Source organism: Sapajus apella, unplaced genomic scaffold (assembly GCF_009761245.1).
Source record: "Sapajus apella isolate SASKATOON/1434 unplaced genomic scaffold, GSC_monkey_1.0 scaffold36, whole genome shotgun sequence".
NCBI classification, from domain to species: Eukaryota; Metazoa; Chordata; class Mammalia; order Primates; family Cebidae; genus Sapajus; species Sapajus apella.
This window is the reverse complement of record NW_022436976.1, coordinates 28,660,234-28,680,263: the sequence shown is the minus strand read 5'-3', so window position 1 is coordinate 28,680,263 and position 20,030 is coordinate 28,660,234. Positions and strand designations below refer to the sequence as shown.

Sequence of the window (20,030 nt, the reverse complement as noted above, 5' to 3'; positions counted from 1 at the left end):
TGTGTGTGTGTGTGTGTGTGTGTGTGTGTGTGTGTGTTCAGAAGTGAGGAAACAGGCTGAGAAAGGTTAAGTAAATAGTCGTACCACCGAGAAGTGGTAATTAGTAATCAGCAGTGGAATAAGGATGACTTAATATTTAAACCTGATGCCATTTGAATCCAAACTGCATACTCTTAATTATCACCCATCCTGCCAAGAAACTATTTTGTTCTTTAATTCCAATAAATGGGCCAGGCGCAGTGGCTCATGCTTATAAACCCAGCACTTTGGGAGGCTAAGACAGAAGGCACAGTTGAGCCCAGGAGTTCAAGACCAGCCTGGGTAACATAGTGAGATGCCATTTCTCAAAAAAAAAAAAAAAAAAAAAAAAAAAATTTATCCAGGTGTGGTAACATATGCCTGTAGTCCCAGGTACTTGGAGGCTGAGGTAGGAGGATCACTTGAGCCCAGGAAGGCTGCAAAGAGCTGTGATCACACCACTGCACTCCAGCCTTGGTGACAGAGTGATTCAATCAATCAATCAATCCAGGAAACATTTATATCCTAAGCCTTAGTGGAATTGAAATATACCAACCACTTCATACTGACAAGATTTTTAAAGTATAGATTCAATTCATGAATTCATTCAACAAATTTTGTTTGAGATTCTATTCTATGCCTGGCACTATTCTAGGATTGGGGATCCAGCAATGAACACTAAACACTATCACTGTCGAGCTTATAGTCTAATGAGAGAGGCATACAATAAAACAAAATACATAATGTCCATGGTGTTAAGCTATAAAGAGTAATAAAGCTGGGTAAATAGATAACAAGCAACCAAGAATGACTAGGGAAAGAAGGGGAGGCAGGACTTTTTTTTCCTTGTGTGTGCTTGTGTGTGTGTGTGTGTGTGTGTGTGTGTGTGTGTGTGTGTTTGGGTTTTTTTTGTTTGTTTGTTTTTGTTTTTGTTTTGAGACAAGAGTCTCACTCTGTCACCAGGCTGGAGGGCAGTAGCATGATCTCGGCTCACTGCAACCTCCACCTCCCAGGCTCAAGTGATCCTCCCACTTAAGCCTCCTTAGTAGATGGGACTACAGGTGTGCACCATTACACTCAGCTAATTTTTGTATTCTTTTGTAAAAACGGGGTTTCACTACGTTGTCCAGGCTGGTCTTGAACTCCTGGACTTAAGCTATCTCAACCTCCAAAAGTGCCAAGGTTACAGGCGTGAGCCACCGTGCCCTCTGAGAAGCAATCAGATTCACTGTGTCTGGCCAATTGGCAGGATCTCCCTGATGCACTGAAGCAACAGCAAGAGGGCATAACTGAGGGGGATAACTTAGGGGCAAGTGGAAGGAGTAAACATATCTAACGGTGAACGGTTAGGTCACAGGCATTAGTTATGGTCTACCATGTAAACTGAAATAGAGCCATAACAAGCCATATTTCTTGTTCCTGAAGCATCAAAGGGAATGTGTAAAACCTTTCACGATATACTAACTTATCCCTCTATCGACAGATTGAAGTGTCTATAAAAGGGCCAGATCACAGTATCTGCTTAGTAAGCCTTAATATCTCTGTAAGCCACAGTATCTGCTAAGCAATGCCAACTTCAAGCCCTGACTTTACTGAGCTGCTATGCCAACTCTGACCTATGAACCATGGTATTCACTGACTTGTTTCACAAACAGACCAGGTTCCTTCCTTTTCGGAACAGGATAGCGTTGCATTTCTCTGGCCTCATCTCCCTAGAAGTCAAGTATGCTGATGCGACTTGTTTTGTCCAACACAATGTGCGCCACTGTGGGGCAGAACCTTTTGAGATCCTTTCCAAAGGATCTGGACATATCATATCTGCAACTTTGTTCTCCTTTGAAATACTCTTCACTATTCTTGGATACCTGCATTGTGGTATCCACTTTAGAATCTGTCAAGTTATACACACAAACACACCCATACATGTTAGAATTTTGACCTGGATTGCACTGAATCTATTATTTTATTTACAATGACAAAATTTATAATGGTACCAAAAATATGTGTATATAGAATACAGTCAAAAAACATACAGTAAAAAAACCATTCAATGTAAGTATAGAATGAAAGGTATGAAGATAAAATTTAGAAGAGAAAACCTGAATGGCTAATAAACATGAAAATAACCTAACCTCAGATATATTCAGAGAAATAAAAATTAAAACAGAAATGAGGAATCATTCTTTAACCATCAGTTTGGCAAAAACTAAAATGTGTGACAATACTAAATGATTTAATTATCACTTTTTACATGGAGCACAGGAAACACTCATACCCTGCTGGTGGGTTATATGGATTGGGAAACCCACCTTAAAATATAATTTGGCAATAGGTAGTAAATCTGAAGATGCATATATAGTGAGATCCAGCAGTCTGTTGCTAGATATTCACTTTGCAATATCCTTTGACATGAAGCCAAAGGATAGAATAAAGTTTTTGTTAAAAGCCCTATATTGTAAACTACCTAAAGTCTCATAAACAGAAGACTGGGCAGATAAAATAGTTATATTCATTTAATAGAATTGTATATAGCAGTTAAATAAACTACTTACATCAACATGAATAGAACTACTTATATCAACATGAATAAATCTCAAAGACAATGCTGAGCCCAAAAGTAGAAACACACGTTTATGTTCATTGTGAATCCATTTTTATAAAGTTTCAAAATATGTATCACCTAAATTACATTTCATTTTAGGTATATAATCTGCAATAATTTTTTTAGAAGCCTCTAAGAAATGTTAAACACAAAACTCAAAATATTGTTTTCCGCCTAAACAAAAGTAGAACTACAGAGGGCTTTACTGATGTCTGCAATATTTTTCTTCTTCCTCATCATCCTCCTTTTTCTTCTTCTTCTTCCTCCTTCTCCTTCTTCCTCCTTTTTTTTTGTTTTTGTTTTTGTTTTTGTTTTGAGACAGCCTCTCACTCTGTCACCCATGCTGGAGTGCAATGATGTGATCATGGCTCACTGCAACCTTGACCTCCCTGGGCTCAAGCAATCCTCCCATCTCAGCCTCCAGAGTAGCTTGGGACTATAGGCATGCACCACCATGCCCAGCTAATTGTTTTGTATTTTGTTGAGATGGCATTTCGCCATGTTGCTCAGGCTGGTCTCAAACTCCTGGGCTCAAGCAATCTGCCTGCCTCAGCCTTCCAAAATTCTGGGATTATAGGCGTGAGCCACCGTGCCCAGCCTATAACATTTTACTTATTAAAGAAAAAAAAATCTGAAGCAAATAAGGTAAAATTTCAAGCTTTGCCAAAACTGGATAGTGAGTATACTGATGTTTATCATATTATTCTCTATAATCATCTATATGCTTGAAATATTCATAATTAAAAAGCAACAATAAAACATCAGAATGGTTTTATTGGGTTGTAAGTGAGACTTTTTCAACATTCTGGTGGCCATCTGTAGAACTATATGGCCATTTGAATAATCGCGAAATTATATTTCTGCTTCCAGGCAAATGGAAACGCATTGTTACTTTCATTGTTGGAAGGGCTGAATTTGCCTCTTTCCCATGTGAGGCCACGTCATGCTAAAGAAAAGTCTTTTCAATTGACCTCTGTCTGAAAGGAGGGTTTTTGACATGATTTCCTAAGTCCATCTCCTCAGTCAACAGCAGGGAAGTATGCAAGGTACTGGCTACTGTTGGAGCGTAATGGAACTCTCGCCTTCCTTATTTAATCTTTGTAATCAAGACTTGTTTATTGAAGCATATATTTCTCCTTCCCAACACATGAAAAATATATGGCGATTGCATAGCCTTTCATATTTCAGTTCTGAACTCGATGAACACCCAAGTAGTCTTTCTTGTGATTACAGATGATTTCTCTAGCAAGTTAAAATTGAGCTCTTTAACTCTCATTCTGACTTCTTATGCAAGATAACAACTGCTCCGAAATTGTGTAAGCTACCATTTGGAGATTGCTTTAACCATTTGTTTTGCTTTCAACATTGGCGATGTGCAAAAAAGTAAAAATTTTCACTAGAGATTACAACTACCACCCCTTCAGAAAAAATAAACAGCTGCCAAAGATGTTAAGTGAATTAAATGACAAGATACCAAATGTACTTATCAGATTTTCAAAAAAATGTCATTAGAAGTACTAAAATTAAGTGATTATATAGTAACAAACAAACATAATTTCTCATTTTCTATTTTAGATTTGCTGTTAACAAACCCAAACATGCTATTTCTCTTTTCTAAAAAAAGATTTCTGAAGAGAACATAATGTTATACAGAACATGAGCTTTGAAGCCAGACAAACCACAGTTCATGTCACAACTCTGTGATTTTTAAAAATTTTTAACTGATATGTCAGTATCAATATGTTGTACATATTTTGAAGATACATGTGATATTTTGACACATGTATATAATGTATAATGATCAAATCAGGAAGCTGGAATGTATATCTCCTCAAACATTTATCTTTGTGTTGAGAACATTATAATTTTTCTCTTCTAGCTATTTTGAAATATATAATAAATTATTGTTAACTATTATTTCCCTACTGCAAATTATTAACTGGTAACTTTGTGAAGTTACTTAACTTCTCTAAATTCCAGTTTTCTACTTTGTAATACAAGTATCTATGTTATGAGAATCTGGGGAGGATTAACAGAGGCAATGACCAAAAATGCTTAGAAAAATACTTGTCATATATGAAGATGAATTAATAATTATTGCATTATTAATAGTTGCCATACATGTTAGATATTATCAGCTGACACATACAATTGACACATAGGAAACCTTCTTGCTATTTTCAATAGATCATCAACCAAACATTCTGGATTTCTATATCTAAAATTTAAAATTTAAAAATTATAAAAGCAAAGCCCACATATACAAAATATTAGAGAACATTCTTTCCCAAAATTGGGTTCAGCATAGGTATCCTCAAACTACTTGAGCTACAGCACACTGAATACCTTCTGACTCTTCAAGACACAGCTGGAAATTTCTTTGTCTGGGTATCTATGGTTAATGCATTTATATTTCTAGTATAGATATAACCACACTGTATCGTCACTTACTGGTTTTCATCTGCTACATGTCTACTTCTTCCACGCCACTCTGAGCTTCATGAGACTGTCTCTTTCATGTCTGTGCACCCTCTGTCAAGCACAGTGCCTATCAAACTCTAGGTGTTCAATGAATATTTAATGAATGACTACGAATGAAAAAGAGAAAACAAAACAAATGATTACTGATTACCTGCTGTATGCCAGACACAGACCTAGGCGCTTTACATATATCACCTGATCCAGTCCTCAGAATATTATTAAATAATAATATTAAAGATGGAGAAACTGTTACTCAGAGATAAGTCATCCTCAAAAGTACAGAAGTAGTAAATGATGGCATTGCTTTCGAGTTCACTTTCTTTTAATTCTAAAACCTTTTTTCTCTCTACTAATCTGTGTCACCCAAAGTACAGAAGGAAGTATATTTGGGGAAAGGGTAGGAAAATAGGTACTTTTAGGGTGAAGAACCTCAAGCATGTGACTCTAGAAGTGAAACATGTATGTTTCCGACTCACCTAGCCCCTGATACCTTTTCTGATATCAGATTTCTAGCCCACTATCTTTTTGCTGCTTCCCCTGAGGGTCAGACTCAGTGACTCTGTACTCCATTTGTGGAGACATATGCAGCCTCTCTACTCTATCTGAGCTGACTTCCCCAGATTTAAGCTCTTGGTAGCTTAAACCTGAGGCTTGAGGTGAGCCTCTGGGTTCTAGGCTCTCTTCCCACCTTTCATGGCCACTGTCACCCATACGCTATCAGGACATGTGATTCAAGGACTGGCCTATACATTAGGTTTTTATATGACATGCAAGGCCAATAAGGAGACTAATTGTCTATGGCGCTGACAAGCCCCACGGGCAATAAATCTGTTCTTACTCCTGTACCACCATACCACTTTTCAAAGGCAGTGGCCACATTTTTAAATTATTTTTGCACAAACCTCATCAAAATACACAAAAAAAGACAGTAATACATGGTGATGATTTCTGTCTTGGCTTCATAGATATTCACATATTTATTCATTCAATCAGTCATTTATTCAACATATATTTACTATGCAACTACTACTTGCAGGAGATTCTGCTAGACAATGGGAATACAAAAATGAACAAGACAGATGGTTCCTCCTGCTTCAAGAAACTTACATTCTTTAACACACTTTTGAGCTCTTACAGACTAAATGTATCTTAGAGATTATTTAAATGCATTCTTCCCAGTTTTAGGGAGAAAACCGAGACCCAGAAGTCAAACAACTAGTAAATGGTAATTTCCCTCCCATCTCTCAATCCAAAGCTCTTTCCAGTACACCAGATGGCGCCCATCTGAAGAGTAACATGTAAGCTGACATTTATTAGGCACCAAGAAAGCAGAGACATTTCAAAAGGCCTGGCATTCAGGGAATGGGGACTTTTAGTCCTCAATTCCATTGTCAGCAGCTCCACCAGAAGCAATGGAAATTAATTTGACAGTGTAGTGCAATTTCTTTGGAAAGACAGCAGGAGCCATATAAATTTTTTAGAATGGGACGGTCATTAGCATGACCGTGTCCAGTAAAATGTTCAGCAGGCAGCCGGTGCTTATGAGGAACATCAGCTGCCTTCCTTTCCCTCCTTGAAGGTTTTCATTGCATGATATGTTATTAGCAGAACTGTGTAGGCTGTCTTGAGAAAGGGAAACTGCTTTAAAAAATAAAGCTGAGTAGGAAAACCAGAAAGACTCTGGCATCCACTGCTAAGACTAAAAAGGAAAACCAAGTGCCACGCTTCCAAGTTGGAATACCACTTGGAATCATCACGCTCCTTCTACTCACTGTTTTTTATCTGCCTTCCTCCAGCAACTCTGTCCTTTCAGGAAGGATTCACCCATCTCAGCAATGCAGCTTCAAGCTTTGCTTGTATTCTTAACAAACTTATTTTAATCCTACTGCCAGGTGAATAGCATGGCCTCCTCTACAAATTAAGAAAGGGAAGAGAAGCTACATACTTGGAGGTGAGTGGGGAGGTAGGGCCCTGTGAACTGATTCATAAACGGAAAGCTGTCAGTTATCATGAACGTAGGGTTCACATTGCGAGCTGCCAGAATGGAGCAATTTAGAAGAGAGGTAGAAAACCATATTAACTAAGAACCACTCCAAGGTCAATGGCGTTGTGCAATCCATTGGAAGGATATTATTTTTTAAAGCTACAGAAAGAATACTGTTCAATGTTGCTTCTTTCAACGAACATGTAGAGAGTATACACAAGGACTAGGTCCTGTTGCTTGTACAAATGATTAAGAATGCCCCTGACTCAAGGAGTTCACAGTCTAGTATGGTAATCTATAGAAGTGTACTTTAAAAGCATCCATGAGGCTTTAAAAAATATACTTACCCAAGAATTTGAATCATAATGACTATGGTCAGGACATGAAAATCCCTAATTTAGTAAGTTGCACAGATCATTTCAAGGTGAATTCATGAACGTTCCTACCCTGACTCTCATTGGTTCTATGACCTTGGGCATGTTATTTAACCTTTTGGAGCCTTAATTTCCCTATTTATAAGGTGAGTATGGTGATAAAAATAAAAGATACTATTTTTAAGCGCCAAGACTTGTACTAAGTGCTTTAGTTATTTTTTCATTTTTTCCATTAAAAAAACCCTATCAAGCAGGTGCTATTACTAACTAATGTAAACTAATGTAAAGCATTTGTATTAGTTTCCTGCTGCCATGTAACCAGTCACCACAGACTTGGTAGCTTAACACCCATTTATTGTTTCATAGCTCTGCAGGTCAAAAGTCCAGGCAGGCTCAATGAGGTTCTCTGCTCAGGGTCTCACCAGACCAAAATCAAGGTACTGATCAGACTGGCTCTCATCTGGAAGCTCTGAAGATGGACCCACTTTTAAGTTCATCCAGGCTGTTGGCAGAAGTCAGTTCCTTGTGGTTGTAGGACTGAGGTCCCCATTCCTTACTGACTGTGCTGGAGGCTCAGCCTATTTTTTTCCTTTTTTCTTCTCCTTTTTTTTTTATTATACTTTAAGTTCTGGGGTATATATACAGATCATGCAGGATTGTTACATAGGTATACACATGCCATGGTGGTTTGCTGCATCCATTGCCCCATCACCTACATTAGGTATTTCTCCTAATGCTATCCCTACCCAATCCCCCCACTCCCAATAGAGCCTGGTATGTGATGTTCTCCTCCCTGTGTCCATGTGTTCTCGTTGTTCAACACCAACTTATGAGTGAGAACATGTGGTGTTTGGTTTTCTGTTCTTGTGTCAGTTTGCTGAGAATGATGGTTTCCAGCTTCATCTATGTCCCTGCAAAGGACATGAACTCATCCTTTTTTATGGCTGCATAGTATTCCATGGTGTATATGTGCCACATTCTCTTTCTCCAGTCTATCACTGATAGGCATTTGGGTTGGTTGCAAGTCCTTGCTATTGTAAATAGTGCCACAATTAACATATGTGTGCATGTGTGTTTATAGCAGAATTATTTATAATCCTTTGGAGATATACCTAGTAATGGGATTGCTGGGTCAGATGGTATTTCTATTTCTAGATCCTTGAGGAATCACCACACTGTCTTCCCCAATAGTTGAACTAATTTACACTCCTACCAACAGTGTAAAAGTGCTCCTATTTCTCCACATCTTCTCCATCATTTGTTGTCTACTGATTTTTTAATGACTGCCATTCTAACTGATGTGAGATGGTATCTCAAGGTGGTTTTGATTTGCATTTCTCTAATGACCAGTGATGATAAACATTTTTTCATATATTTGTTAGCTTCATGTCTTCTTTTGAGAAATGTCTGTTCATATCCTTTGCGCCCACTTTTTGATAGGGTTGTTTTTTTCTTGTAGATTTATATTATGTGTAGATTTTGGATATTAGCCCTTTGTCAGAAGAGTAGATTACAACATTTTTTCCCCATTCTGTTGGTTGCTGGTTTACTCTAATGATTGTTTCTTTTCCTGTGCAGGAGCTCTTTAGTTTAATTTGATCCCATTTGTCTATTTTGGCTTTTGCTGCCATTGCTTTTGGTGTTTTAGTCATGAAGTCCTTGCCTATGCCTATGTACCGAATGGTATGGCCTAGGTTTTCTTCTAGGGTCTTATGGTGTTAGGTCTTATGTTTTTCCATCTAGAGTTAATTTTTGTAGTGTAATGAAGGGGTCCAGATTCAACTTTCTGCACATGGCTACCCAGTTTTACCAACACCATTTATTAAACAGGGAATCCTTTTCCCATTGCTTTTGTCAGGTTTGTCAAAGATAAGATGGTTGTAAATGTGTGGTGTTACTTCTGAAGCCTCTGTTCTTTTCCATTGGTCTATATCTCTGTTTTGGTACCATGCTATTTTGATTTCTGTAGCCTTGTAATATAGTTTGAAGTCAGGTAGTATAATGCCTCCAGCTTTTTTTTAAATTTTTTTTGCTTAGGATTGTCTTGGCTATGTGGGCTCTTTTTGGGTTCCATATGAAGTTTAAGGTGATTTTTTCCGGTTCTGTGAAGAAGGTCAGTGGTAGTTTCATGGGGATAGCATTGAATCTATAAATTACTTTGGACAGTATGGCCATTTTTATATTGATTCTTCCTAACCATGAGCACGGAATGTTTTTCCATCTGTTTGTATCCTCTCTTATTTCCTTGAGCAGTGGTTTGTAGTTCTCCTTGAAGAGATCCTTCACATCCATTGTCAGTTGTATTACTAGGTATTTTATTCTCTTTGTAGCAATTGTGAATGGGAGTTCACTCATGATTTGGCTCTCTGTTTGTCTGTTATGGGTGTATAGGAATGCTTGTGATTTTTGCATTTGATTTTGTATCTTGAGATTTTGCTGAAGTTATTTATCAACTTAAGGAGATTTTTGGGCTGAGATGATGGGGTCTTCTAAATATACAATCATGTTGCCTGCAAACAGAGACAATTTGACTTCCTATTTTCCTAATCGAATACCCTTTATTTCTTTTTCTTGCCTGATTGCTCTGGCCAGAGCTTCCAATACTATGTTGAATAGGAGTGGTGAGAGAGGGCACCCTTGTCTAGTGCCAGTTTTCAAAGGGAATGCTTCCAGTTTTTGCCCATTCAATGTGATACTGGCTGTGGGTTTGTCATAAATAGCTTTTATTATTTTGAGATATGTTCCATCGATACCTAGTTTATTGAGAGTTTTTAGCATAAAGGCTCAGCCTATTTTTTCTAAAGGGACTCCCTCCATCTTCAAACCAGCAGGAGCTCATTGAATCTTTCTCTTGCTTTGAATGTCTCTGACTTCCTCTTGTATCATCAGACACAGACATTTCTGCTTTGAAGAACTTATGCAATTAGATTAAGACCATCTAGATAGTCTCCCTATTTTAAGGTAAACTTTGCCCTGTAACATAATGTGAACTAAGGACATGTGATTCAGGGACTGGCCTATAACTTAGGTTTTTATATGACATGCAAGATCAATAAGGAGACTAATTGTCTATGGCTCTGACAAGCCCAAGAACAATAAACCTGTGATTACTTTCCAAAGGCAGTGCCCACTTTTTTTTTTTTTCCACACAACTCTCATCAAAATAGGCAAAAAAGACAGTAACATATTGCGATGATTTCTGTATCAGCGTCATAGATATTCATGTATTTATTCATTCAATCAGTCATTTATTCAACATATATTCACTATGCTACTATGAATCTGTGAATCATCATATTCACAGATTTCAGGGATCAGAGAAAAACACCATTTGGGGGCCATTTGGGAAGTTTTGCCTCCCACAGTTATATCCAACAGTGAGTGAGAGGAGTCTTCAAATTTCAGTTATAATACTGAGTCAGGCTCCCTTGCCGCTTATCTCTGTGTGCTTCTAGGTAAGCGATTTAACCTCTCAAACCTCTCTATCATCAAAATTAAAATGAGGGACATTATTACCTAGTTTAGAGGATTTATGTCTGATACATGGTAGGTGCACAGAAACTGATAGTTAGGTCTGACACAAGAGATGTTATTTGTAGTAATGACAACATTTGGCTATCGAATATTGTGATGTGGTCTAAATGAGATAACGTACCTAACGGGCCTAGCACAGGGCCTGGTTCATAGATGCCTGATATATATTAGTTCCTTCTCCCCTGGAGTGATTACAGTTTAAATGGTTGTGTAGCAGCTCTGTTAAGCATCACATTATCCATGGGAGGTAGATAAGAGTTACTGTTACTTGAATTTTAGAAACAACTTAAGGTTCAAATAACTTACTCAGTGTCCCTGGCTAAGTGAGAACAGAGTCAAAGCTCGAAACTAAATCTGTCTCTGTCCCTTGTCCCATGCTTTCCATTCAAAACTTTCAAAAAAACAAGCTCCCTGTGCATGGTTAAATCACATCTGTTGCATCCACCACAGTAAGCACAGTTGAATGGTTTGCATTTTAATCCCCTTAACATTAAACTGGAAAAATAATGCAGACTCATCACATTGTGAGCATCCCACCTTGCTGTGGTCTGCATGGCTCAGAATTTACAGGCCACTCCATTAGGAGTATATACAGAGCCTATAAGCAACATCTGTCGAAATTGAAAGCAGCAGTCTCTTTATCTCCTGACCTACATTATTCCTAAAATAATTAACTCATACTTGGGTGTGGTACCCTGATATCTAGTTTAACATCTTGAGTTCAAAGGTATTTGGCTCTGGACTCTGAGTGATCACCTAGAGTTTTACAGAAAAATGATGAGAGCAGAATTGGACTGGGTACCCAAAGGTTTTTATAGAGTTCATTAATCCTCATTTGGCCTAGGGAGATAGTTTGTTCATCATTCATTCATTACTTGCATATCAATTTATTCCTTAGTGCAGGATCCATCTATTTAACATGGAACTTTCAACTTCCTCATTTACAGAAGCAGGGGATTTAAATGTGACTAACCCACACGCTTGTGCAAGCCCACAAGCTTGCAGTTGAGTAGGAGAAGAGAAATGTAAATAGATCACTTCAGCAGGACCTGAAAAGTGCTACAGGAGAGTTACTGGGGCACAGAAAAGAAGGGGCCAACTTTCAGTAGACATTTAACTGGGGCCTTGAAGGACAAGCACAAATAAAGTGAAAAAGAGGGAGGGGAGTAGGAGTAGGGGATGCATTCTAGGCAATGGGCTAGAAGAATGAATTTCAAGGCATGACTGGAAAATGGTGAATTCAGTATAGTAGTAATATAAATGGGACATGGGACAGGGATGGCACAGGAGAAACAAATCAAGAACAGCTTTTTACATCATGCTACAGAGCTTATCTTTTCTTCCCAGGGGCAGAGGAAGCCAACGACTGATTTCCACGTAGAATGAGGAATCTTAATATATGAGAGTAGAACACATCACTCTGATTCCATGGTAGAGCAAGTCGAACTGAAGGGTCAGAGAGCTGGTGGGAGACTAAGATCACTGGCCCTGCTAGGACCTTAGGTCTTACTAGAGAATGCAGAGGAGGCAGAGTCACAAGGCTGCCCCATAAGACTCCATCATAAGGGAAAGATTCTCTGCTGATATGGTAGCCAATGGCCGGATGTGAATTTTAAGCAGTTAAACTGTGGTAAGCATAACTGGATAACTGAATTTCTAATTTAAAATGTGGCAAGCACAACTAGATAACCGAATTTTTAATTTAAATTTATATCTAAATGGTAGTAGTGCTACTGCTGCTGTAGCTGTTGCACTAAAGAGCACAGAGCTAGAATTTCCCCCAGAGGTTTCTGTCCCCATTTTCTCCTCTCAAATGCTCTGGTCTGCCAGTGTTTAAAGATGAGGGAGGTTTTTTTAATTAGGAGTAATTCTGACATTATTTATTGATTGGATTTGAAATCTTTGAGGGCAGGACTTTGACTTTTCTATCTGAATAAGCCCAATGTGCCCAGCATGGGACCTAACATGAGGTACATTTGTTGAGATGAAGGAGGTACCATCCAGATAAAAGACAACCTATCCCCATGGGGGGACAATTCATCTTTTCTTAGGGAAGCTTTACAATTAAACACAAACCACTTCCTAGACTTTTTTAATAGCCTGGAGGTAAGCCAGATAGGAAAATAAATTATCCCTGCTACCTTTATCATTCATCCAAAAGAATTTGTTTACCTTTTCAGTATCAGAGCTCTATGCAAGGAAATAGATTTTCTTTCTCTCCCAGAATGTCACTCCCATTTTCTGCTGCCAACTAGCTAAGCAAAGACATTCATTATATGTTCTTCTAACATCCTGGACTACAGGAAATACTCTAAGCAAAAATAGAATAAGCTAAGTAACTAGTGTTTAATATCACTTCATGGTTTATGAAATGTTTGCTCATGCACTGAATAGGTTTGAGCCCATCAATAGTCTTATAAGTTTCAAAACGTCATTCTCACTTTCTAGAAGAGAAAGTAAAGGTTCAGAGAGATTGTTCAAATTGTTCAAAAATACCAAGGTTCTGAGAGATTTGGACTTGAAAGCCAGATTTATCTAAAAAGCCATCTATCCTATGTAAGAAAAACACTTTGGGGCAATGGGATGATGAATTATACATAGATCTTGAAGAGCAGATTGGATATGGACATAAAATGAATGGAGATGAAGGTAGTTCAGGCAAAGAATGAGAAGACAGATTAGTGGTGAATGGTAGGGGCAAGAAGATGGGCAACCAAGCAGCAGGAGACACGTGACAAGTCCAGGCCTAACAGGGTGAGTGGTGCTGAATACTGGGCTGAGGTTAGCCTTGGCTCTGTGGTCTTCAGAAACCAAAAGGGGTTTTAGAAGCAGATGATGTGTTCCCAGACCAGGAAACCAAGGCTGCAGCTTTAAGTAGTAGTTCAGAGTGTGGTCCTTGGGCCAGCAGCATCAGCATCCCTGGAAGGTGTTAGGAATGCGGATTCTCTACCCTGCCAGAGACCTCCTGAATGAGAAACTCTGGGGTGGAACCAGAACTCTTTTGTGGCAAGCCCTCTAGTGATTATGATACCCTGAGTACCACCAGCTTAGAGGAATGTAGCAAGCGGCTTACAGGGTCCGTTTCTGATTTTCCTTAAACAAAGCCATGCACTTGTGCCATAGCAACCTAGGAGAGACAGACAGAGAATACAGGGAACAGAAAGAACCTATGAGGTCATCCATAAAAAGACAATAGCAACCTCTATTCCTAGATGCTGATATCTGTTCACTCTCTTGCTCACTTTTATTGGAGAATTTATAGGGATGAAGTCAGTAAAGTCTTGTGATGAAACGATGAATGAGGTCACCTATGTTCTTTCCTGGGTATCAATCCTCTTGGTATCACAGCCTCCTCCAGAAGTCCTTCCTGCATCCTAAGAGGAGCTTCAAATTAAGCCCTAGTTAATCCCTTCCTCCAGGGCACCTGCACTTCACTGTCAGTCACAGCAATGGGAAGAAATATAAGTGAACAATGATCCATGTACAATGACTGGAAATAGTTCTAGGGTACTGGGTAGAAATAAGGGGGAGAGAAAGAAAAATATTTTACACACACGCACACTAACAATCTCCTGTGCCTAGAATGGGGCCTGGCAAATGGCACATGACCACGGATATAAAAATAAACAATATCCAGCTGACTTAGGCAATGGGGAGTGTGTTCCCACGTGCCTATCTTCCAGACCTGGAGCCGGCCTTTCACATTCCATGCTATTTCAGCAAGAGGGCTCTCCATCTGTCCTCAAAACAATAACACATTTCCACTTCTAGAGTTTCACCTGTTCTGTTTTCCCTGCCTGCAGAACTGCCTCCTCTTTACTTTCTTTTTATTTACCCAAAAGATTACTTCATCCTGAAAGAAACCAGGTCAATTAATTAGGTTCCTCTTTGAAAAATCAAAACATTGCACTCCATGAATAAATTCTCTCTTTTCTGATTCTCAAAGAATTTTACTATCTGCCAGGTCATTTGTCAACTAACTAATTAGTTTATCTGTCCATCCAGGCAAGAAACTTTTAAAGTGCCTCTAATGTGAACCAGTCCCTTCCCTGGGAATTCACAGACGAAAAAAGAAAATGCCTTTATTCTCCAGAATATGACTTGTCTTTTAACCCTGATTATTTGAATTAAACTGTGATTCATTTTAAAATTTTATTTATCTAGGGCGCAATGCAATCCTCTAACCACACTAGGCTTAGAAGTAATGTCGTTATTCATACTGATGACACATATTTATTAATTGGTAATAGAAAATAATTATGGAACAATATATTACTATTTACTGAGCATTTCCTGAATCCTCCAGTACCAAGATAAGACCTGGGGCAGGAGAAAAGGAAGAGGACAAAATAAACATAAGGAAAAGGCACTTCCCTAAGGAACCTGAGAATTGGATTAGGGAAACACTTAAAACACACATGTAAACTTAAGAAAACAAACAATAATACACTTTAAAAAGGCAAACTGGAATAGAATAAAACAAACACATTAAATAATGGCTTTCTTACACAACTACACTGATCATCTACATTAGTCATACACTGTGCTAGGTATTTGGAAAAAACAGCTGAAGTATTCAACAATTTCTATCATACGACTAGATATACCAAAAAATGCCAACATTATTATCCCCACTACACACGAGGATAACTAAGGCTCAGAAAATATTAACTTGACCAAAGTCACAAATAATTAGAGACACGCAAACTCAAACTCAGGTCTTCTGATTGTATGCCCAATATTGCTTACATTATATAACACTGCCCCTATGGCCATGGTTTAATGAATAAAAGACAAGAATGATGAACAAGGGCTAGAATGAGCTGAGGAGGTTGGGCTTGAGAAATGAAGGGTGAATATGATGCTACCATGAAAATTAAAATTTTAGTCATTAAACTGAGCTTACTATTGCAGATTCAACTGATGTGATTAAACCACAAGAAGCACTCTTACTATCAATGCTTGGTTAATTATATTAACCTTCCCTCTGTGATTTACCCTTGTTCTGGGAACGGCCTTATTTAAGATAAATGTAGACCTCTCCCCTTCTTGCATCTCCTGGTGGGAATTTTTCTAGCTATGCATATCTGCTTATATGAACTAACGGACAATAGTTACATTTGCATGTATCTGTACCATATATGCATCTACCAGCAGGGTGGATATGCCAAGAATGAAAGCTAGGGATGGGATGCAGAAATCAGGCAGAGATTGTCTTATTATTAATCATAGCATCTCCAGTACTTAGTAAGGTATTAGACACTGATTTGATGCTAATTAATAAATATGTATTTAATTATTGAGCTTAGCTTTTTACTCCTGTCACCTATCAGTCAACACAGTTCTAATCTCTGCTGCACAACAGCCAAAAGGGGGAATATACAAATATACAGTGTAATTGAGGAAAGGAGAAGAACAGAGATAAAACTGAGAAATGCAGTGCTATGAGCTGGTATGACCTTTGTCAGTTTGTCCCTTCCTTATCAGTGTCTTTCTAATTGAGACATTATGACTTGGTATGAAACACCCTGGTTCCATTCTATCAAATCTAAAGCCTATCAGCCAGGACAGAACCTCAGCCTCATTAGCAAATAGGGCCTAGAATTGATCACAATGCTATAGACTCAATCTGTTGGGCTTACAGTGGAGTCTGTACATCTGGATAATAATTGAGTTGGCGCTCTTCAGTGCATTTGGCCAGCATATATCACTGTACGCTGCCACCATGGTTTGCAGTTGTACATTGTTCCTCATCTGGAATGGGAATGCCACCCAATGGATGGAGTCCAGCCCTTCTGAGTCTAGCCTTTGCCAGATCCTGTCCTTAGAGTAAGAACTTCACCTCTCTTATTCTGAGCTCTTGGCTAAGATCTTCCATCTAAGGGAAGCCTTGGGGTTAATTCTTTTAACCTGCTGGGATTCAAACACTCATTGTTTATATTGTCTGCTGCTAGGCCCCCTCCACATATCAACACCCTTGCATTCCAATGCCAGCTAAGCTAAAGGAAAGCCCAGGCTTCCAATAGCTCTTGTGAATACTACTTGTTAGTGACTTCAATCACAGTCAAGTCATTTCCCCCATTCTTATATTTCTCAATCTTACATTAAAGACTTAGAACATCTCATAGAAGAGTTTTCTTGAGTAATGACAACCATAGGGTTTTAAACTAAAAACTAGACTTTTTATATATATTATATATGAAATGGGATCACAAGTAAATCGGTATAAGTTTATGGCTGAAATTGTTAAAGGTTGGAGTACACAGCACATTTTACAAGCCATCTCCAAGGTCCTAGAAAAAACTTCAACTTACCCTGAACTTTTCCTAAGAGTTAAAAATATCTTTACAGTTTTTTTCCTTTTGGAGATTCAGAGCATCTTAGTGACAAAAGCATTTTCAGGTGCTTTTCTTCTGCCTTTAATCTTTTAACTTTGGGCTAAGGGGTCATAAAGGTCTTTCCTTAGGCAAAGAGAAAAAGAGACAAAGCTACTTTTCCACAGGGGAAAGGTGATGGGGGAGTAGGTAAATACACATGGGGTGCCTGCATTTCTCAAGGAGGTGATCAGAACATGTGGTAGATTAGAATATATGGGTCTTTCTGATTTCTTTATTTTCACCTGACAAGGTAGAAGCAGAAAAATGAACAGACACACAACAAAACCAGCAATATAAACACAACTCCTTGGTCTGTATATAATCCCTTGATAATAACTTTACGATGTGTAGATTTTTCTCTACCTTACAGAATTTTCTCAACTCTGGGAACATTTTTTGAAGTCATTTCCTATTAGGAATCCTACATATTTACTAGCAAATACTAAAGATTATAATCTGCTGACCATTTTTAAAGCAACGTTTAAGCCTGCTTTTCATTATAAAAGAGCCAAAACTCTTGTCTAAGCATTTCAAATCACATTTACACAGAACTGTTCGTAGACAGTTTCCATTTGTCATTCCCCAGAGCCACAATTCTAAACACAATAAACCGACTGGAAAAATTTCAAGGAGGGCAATTTTAGATCAGTATCCTTTGATCATTGTTATTGTGGCAGCACAATTTGTGTTCTTAGTAGATACTCAACAAATACTTGTTGAATTGACCTGAAATGGGTTACCAGAACCAGAGGGCCCTAAAGTGGATACTCTGAGGTTCCCCTGACTGATTGACTCTAGCTTATGTGGGAGCCACAATGCCTGTTAACAGCACTAATTATCTACCTAGCTAAATGGAAAAGATATGATTGATCAGCCATGACAGATCAATACTTACATGTTTATTAGTACTATTTTTATTTTAATCATTCTTAAGGGCTGCCTCACTTGGTATAATTATGAGTGGTCCCTGAAATCACTGTGAATGGAAAAAAAACAGCTGAGATGTACATGAAAAAAATCCATAGAAGATTAGTGGTTAATAGTGCATCTCTCCCATACACCCACATGCATGGACCTATGGGACTGTGGCTTTTCCCAATACTTTTAGCCTCTGCCCCCCAACTCTGTGTTTCATTTATCTTCTCCTGACTAAACTAACCAGATAGCTTCCAAAAGCTGCATGTGTGTGTGTGTGTGTGTGTGTGTGTGTGTGTGTGTATGTATGTATGTGTGTGTGTACATGCAAACACACTAGGAATGAGGAGGGGAGAGTCAATCATGCTCAAAGTCACACCCAGACTCTGCCCCCACCTCTTGTTCACCTTCTCTGTTCTTGCATCCATCCCACTTCTGACCTCTAGGACTCCCATTCTATACATCATGCTTGCCTGCTAGACCACGAAGGTTTCAACACACTGGAGGTTTACTCTTTAATCTTTCATTTTGTCACTTGGGTTTCCAGAGAAGTTCATTGGGGACAGATGAATCCTGGCACTGCCTACACCATGAGACATAAGCAGCATTGGTGGCCACTTCCTCTGCGCCAATGCTATAGGCCAACCCCAGCAACCACACAGGAGCCCTAGCTATCATGAAGGCAAATTAAAAGGACATCAACCTCAACGGTGTACCTTTTGTAAATATTTAGAACCAATTCATCCGTTTCGCTTGCTATTCCTCCAAGGTATCTTCCACTAGATCATTCTTTTAAAAATTATTCTTGAACATAATTAACCTTCACATTTCTCCTTTCCTTTATCTGTGTTAATTCCTCTAACAGGAATGTTCTGTCTGTTGTTTCTGTAACCTAGGAAAACTTTATTTCCCAAAACCTATCTATTCTCTATTTGTGCATCCTCTCTTAACTACTCTGGCAGATTTGCCTCTCTTATTTTTTATTCCAATTGCATTTTCTGTCCCATGCCCTTTTAAAAAACCTATACTATCTCCATTATCTTTTACTATGTTCAATTCTCTGACTAAACAGTGAGCTTGCCAAAGGCAAAGCACCATACTTTCCTGTCTTTATACTCCAAACACCCAATACAGTGTTAGGCACATTTAATGGGTAGAGTAAATATTCAGAAATATTTACTGAAAGAATGAATGAACAAAGGAGTAAACAAACAGATTGATAAAGAAGAGATGGATAGATGAGAAAATAAATGATTGAGTAATGAATCTTTATTCCATGCCTTAGAGTTAAGTATCACCAAAAAAAAAAAAAAACTCTATTGGAGAACCATGTATAACCAAAGGAACAGACTAGAACAAGGACTGATGATCTCCAGCTGAAGATTAGAGGTAGAAAACTATGTCTTGAGACATGCAGGATAGTATTTGTTGCACTGTTACTCCTGACCAATGTAAACAGTATTAGTTACTCTGCAAAGTAGGTAAACAGGAACTTCATCAAATCCTCCCTTAAATTTCTACAAGTGGCTTCAAATAAACATCATAAAAAGTGGTCTGAAACACTCTGAGTCTCCATTTCTTCTTTTGTAAAACAAGAGTCATAAGAAATAACTCATAAAAGTATCTGGAGGAAAAAATGTTATAATTTATGTAGACTCATAAAGCAAGGGGCTTAACATATAGCTGTCAACAAACTAACACAGCACTCTGATATGGCTTAGTTCTGTGTCCTTACCCAAATCTCA

The 20,030-nt window shown here is 38.3% G+C and overlaps 1 protein-coding gene across 10 annotated transcripts in view; it reads right to left on the bottom strand.

Annotated features, from left to right (window-relative positions):
* Positions 1 to 20,030, bottom strand: part of DAB1 (DAB adaptor protein 1) — a 1,264,232-nt gene that overhangs the window by 228,719 nt on the left and 1,015,483 nt on the right. The gene's annotated exons all lie outside the window — the stretch shown is intronic.